Here is a 5,492-nt window from a genome sequence, read left to right as displayed (position 1 = left end):
GGTTTTTTTTTTGGCATATTGCAAGCAATGGTATCCATTTTCTGAAGGAGAAGATGGAATTTAGAAAATTCCCAGAGGCATCTAATTTGCTAAAAGATAATGAACATCATATGAAAGAATTAAGTGTTTTCCTGGATCCTGACAAAATAAAGATATCAATCAAAGAAACTCCCAAAGGAAGTCCAGATGGCCATGCAATTGAACTTTATCATGCTCATCGGTCTGGCAATCCCCATGCCCTTGAAATACCCAGGAAAACCATCCAACAGAAAGCAATACCTGGTGCATATAGTGATTCTTTACAAAGCCAACCTGAAACTGAAGGAAACCTTGTAAAACTGTTACCTTGTTCAGCAATCATAATGAACACAGGAACAAACTGTCTCCTCAACCAATCCTTTAAACACAGCCACAGATCCATTTGAATTCAGGAGGTCTTGTGCAGGTAGGATCGTGCAATATCTTGCACAATGTATGAGAGTATCATTCACCATATAAAGTGGGTCATCCCAAAGCATTTGACTATGTTGTAATTCCAAATTTCAGGAGCCTGTGAAAATTTGATAGGACACTGCTACGGTCCCAGTGTTTGTGTCTCTCTAAAATTTGTGCTAAAACTGGTCAGGCACGGTGGCTCACACCTGTACTCCCAGCACTTTGGGAGGCCGAGGCAGTCAGATCACTTGAGGTCAGGAGTTTGAAACCAGCCTGGCCAATATGGTGAAACCCCATCTCTACCAAAAAAAAAAAAATTAGCCAGGTATGGTGGTGTGTGCCTGTAATCCCAGCTACTCAAAAGTCTGAGGCGGGAGAATTGCTTGAACCTGGGAGGCAGAGGTTGCAGTGAGCGGAGATTGTGCCACTGCACTCCAGCCTGAGTGACAGAGCAAGGCTCTGTCTCAAAAAACAAACAAACAAAAAAAGAATTATGTTAAAACCAAATCCTCACTGTAGTGTTATTAAGAGGTGGGCCTTTGGGGAGGGAATTGGATCATGAGGGCTCCACTCTCTTGAATGGAATGAATGCCCTTATGAAGGAGGTTTGAGGGAGGCTTGCCCTTCTTCCACCATGTGAGGATATAGAAGGCTCCAGCTATGAGGAACAGGTCCTCGCCAGACACTAGATCTGCTGGTGCCTTGCTCTTGGACTTCTCAGCCTCCAGAACTGTGAGAAATAAATTTCTGTTTGTGAATTACCCAGTCTAAGGTACTTTGCTCTAGTAGCCCAGATGGATTAAGATCAACATACTGGCCTTTTCCTAAACCACCTATGGAATTTGAAAGGCTGAACTATTAAGAAATGGGCAATAGGTAACTGAAATATCACTAAAGTCAGATGCCAGCCTGTCTGTGTCCTTTATTATTTAATATAGAGTGGAGGTAGGGGCAGGAGAAATAACTGATTTCATTAGGAAAAAGCAAATTAAGAGACTCACTGTTGTTACTCAGAAAGTGAGGCATGGAATAAGATTGGCACACGGGATGCTACTGCTTTGCATCACAGCATGCTCCTGAAAACCAGGCCATAAATCAGATCCCTGAGAAGCAAATCCTATTTACCCCATAGGAATGATGTTATAATTGAATGAAGCTTGCTTTGCTGATCAAGGATTGGGCATTAAATTAATCCATGTACTTTCTCCTCCCCTGCCCCGATGTGCACTGACATGACAGACAGCCACATGGAAGAGAGATTTCTGCGGCTCTCTCCTGCCCTCCACCACTGTCTGCTGGGCCTCAGCACCTCAGGAGGAAAGAGTAACTCTTTCAGCCTTGTGAGGAACCTCATGAAGAACCTCACTCAGAGGCCTTCCCTGCCATGCTGCCTCCCATGACTTGGTAAATGTTCAGGTACTAGTGAACGGTGCACATCTTTTCATTCAACAAACAGATTGCTGGCTTTGTGTGTGCCTATGGTCTCACACATAAAAAGGAATTCAGAACTGTAGACAACTAACTGTACAATGCAGTGCGAAAAGCTTTTCTAGAATATGCTGAGATAAAAATGAAATACTGTATTTCACTGAATCTTAAACACCATTATTTTATGTATCAACAAGAAAGAAAAAAAATGCTTCCAACTATAAGATGCCATCAATGGCAAAGTGCATCCTGATTCCAGAGATGAATAAGAATGTGTGCGTTAGATGGTGAAATGTGGTAATTAACTTTTAAAGAAGTGATAAGTATTATCTCTCAGCATGAACCAAGCCTTACTATGGATGCTGAGAAAAGGTAGCAATTATTTCTGCTGGAGTGACTGGAGGAGTTATCACAAAGGAGGTGACATTTGACCTGAGTTTCGAAGGATTTTGTCAGCTGGAGAAAGAGTGGGAAGAATGTTCCAAGTTGGAGGAATAGCATGAGCAAAGGTGTGGAGGCAGAATAGGGGTCCATGTTTATGGACCAGCTAATATATTCTAAGTAGTTAGAATATAGAAGGTGCAAGGAGAGAGAGCTGGTTGCTAAAGCTGGAAATATTGGAGCCACATTGCAAATGGCTTATAATACCAGGTGTGGGAGTTTCTACCCCACAGGTAACAGGGAGCCGTCAAATGTGTTGAGCTGGAGTGGAAGGTGTGACATGTTTTGGAAAGGTTAGTTTGGCAGGGTAAATGAAGGATAGGGTGGAGAAGTGTAAGAATAGAGGCAGGAATAGACACAAGTGAGGCTGCAACCAGCCAGGTTGGGGGTGGGTGGAGAGAAAACCATACACTTGGACCTTTGTGATGATGTCAGATTTTTAAAAGGTTAAGGCAACTATACAGCAATGAGAACAAGAGATCTACAATCATATATAACAATATGGGTGAATTTCACAATGTTGAGTGAAAGAAACCAGGCACGAAGAGGACAGACGGTGATTCCATTTATATCAAGCCCAAGAAGAGGCAAAACTCAATCTACAGTGTTAGCAGTCAGCATGCTGGTTACCTTTGGAAAGGTTAGTGACTGAACAGCAACATAACTTGTGGGTGCTGGTAATGCTCTGGTTTCTTGATGCTGGTTACATGGGTGTGTTCACTTTGGGAAAATTCATTAACTGTTCGTTACATTTCAGTAAAGTTTACGAAACATACTTAGGGCCATGGAGAGAAACTGGAAGTCAGGATCTGGAATGGAGGTAGCAGGAAGCTGTTGGACCCTGCAGGCACTCAATCCCAGAATGAGCTGAAGCATTTGGATAATGTCACGGACCACAAAAGCGACTTCGTATGGTGCATTTGGCAAAAGCACGGATGGATGTTGAAATGAATGCAGAACGTTCTCATCTCCAGACCTGTAACAGAGACACACAGGATGTGTTGGGGAGAATGACCAGCAAACAGGAGGTAGTGGAGCAAGCATAAAATGAAAGAGAAGGAGACTGTCAGAGGGCACCTAGATGCTTTCAGTGAGCCTATGTCTCTGGGCCCAGATTAAGTACCTGTCAAGACAGCAGGACACTGTAGCTGGGATCCAGAAAGAGCATCTGAAGGAACTTTGGGAGATGAGTGAAGGAAGGTCTAGGTGGCAGGGGATGCAGCAGGGCTCAGGTTTCCTGAGAGCCTAAAACAGTGGCTTCAGCAATAGGGGATTCAGGTGTTTATTGTGAGCAGCGTTTGAGAAGAACTGACTGTACAAACGACGTGTGGTCACACAGAGGAGAGCCGTGCCCCCTAGGAGTGGGTGTGTTCACCAAGAACCAGCCCAGTTACAATCACCCTTATTCATGGAGTTACTCATCTGACAGGTCAGGGAAATTAGGAGGTAGCATGTGTCAAGGTTTCAGCATGGGTTTTAGCAAGACTTTTCATGAATTTCGGGAGTGCAAGATAGAGAAATGAGGATTGCAGAATGTGGAAATTGGGAGCAATTGTCAATAGGTTTAATTGTAGGGCTAGAGGGGGCAGATGACCCCCAGTGTGGGCAGTCACAGGGCTGTGTCTTTGACATTCTCCTATTTAACATTTTGACTAATGCTTCAGGACAAGAAAGAAATCTGATTGTGCAATGACAATGACATTAACTGAGAGAGATGGTGAATGTGAGTGATAACAGATTTGCCATGCAGGATGCCTTCAACAGGCTACAACATCAGGACATAGACAAAGGTGAAATGTTTCAATTCTATTCATAGGCCTCCAAATTAAACTGCTGATAAGTGATGTGGGAGAGATGTGGCTTGCTGTTCATTTGAAGCATCAGCAACAATAACCGCATAGAAACCAAACCGAGGGCTCTTGGAGAACCGTAAGCTTCCTATAAGCCAAAGGGGTGATGCAGCTACTAGCAAAATGTGGGGAAATCTGGACTGTAGGGATGGTGGGAACAGCAGTCCAGAGCTCTGAGCACAGAGAGGCAGCCCTGCTCTTTTACACGCTTCTTGGCCCAGGTGGAGGGTTTTGTGGTTGGTTCGGGGTAATGCCTTTGAGGAGAGCCACTAGTAGACTCTAGACTCATGGCCAAGGAAGGTTTGGGGGCATTTCTCCCAAAGAAGACTTGGCTAGAGGTAGAGAATGAGGAGGTGCCTAGGAATTGTCTCTGGGAAAGAACTGCCATGGGTGAGAGGGAGCACTGTGAACTCCTGCAACAGGTTAAAACTGGGCAAAAGCTGTAGGAAGGCCGACTGGTGGAGCCTAAGAAAAAAATATGAAAACCTCATGAATCAAGTAATGAAGTAGGAACCTAAGAAAAAAATATGAAAACCTCATGAATCAAGTAATGAAGTAGGAACCTCAGCAGGCACGGATCTTGCCATCTTTAGAAGTAATATAATTATTTATTACATGCCCAATAGGTACCTATTACTGTGTTAGGAAGTTTATATGCATTATCTTACTTAATAAAGGAGATAATTACATGTAAAGTGCTTAAAACAATGTCTGGCACATGTGAATGCTCACTACGTTTTAGCTGTCATCATTATCTAATCCTCACAGTAACCCTATGAAAGAGGAACCATTATTGTCCCCACTTTACAGATGAGAAAGTGAAGCTCAGGAAGTTAAGTGTCTTACTCAAAGTTGCACCACTAATACTTAGTAAGCCAGAATTTGAGGCCAGGCTTCAAAAACTCACCACTGTCCCTAAGGAGTAGAGAGGGTCTCACATGTTTGGAGGGATAGAAACAGAGGTTTTCTAAGTCTGTTCTTCATCTAAGGCTCTGTTCTAAAACTGTGCCTCTTGTCCATTCCAGGTGCCCTTTGTTAATGATCTGATTGTTTTTGAAGCCTCTAAATGAGAGGGGATTTTTATCCCTGTTGCCAGTCTTTGTTTTTCTGGAGACCATCCAGTTACAAGCTAAATGTCCTCTCTGTGTTCATTCAGGACCTGTCCCACTAACCTTAATCAGTCTTCCACAGGACCATATGAGGAGTATGAGTAGAGGAGGAGGCTTGGGGCTCTGCTTGGTCTGTCCTGGGCTTGCTGTTGACTCTTGAAGGATTTATAGTCACAGACTCTACAGGCCAGACACTCTCCTCCCTGATAACTCAAAAGAAGACCCAGCT

The sequence above is a fragment of the Callithrix jacchus genome, chromosome 1, assembly GCF_049354715.1.
Source record: "Callithrix jacchus isolate 240 chromosome 1, calJac240_pri, whole genome shotgun sequence".
In the NCBI taxonomy this organism is placed as follows: domain Eukaryota; kingdom Metazoa; phylum Chordata; class Mammalia; order Primates; family Cebidae; genus Callithrix; species Callithrix jacchus.
This window is presented reverse-complemented; position numbering follows the sequence as displayed.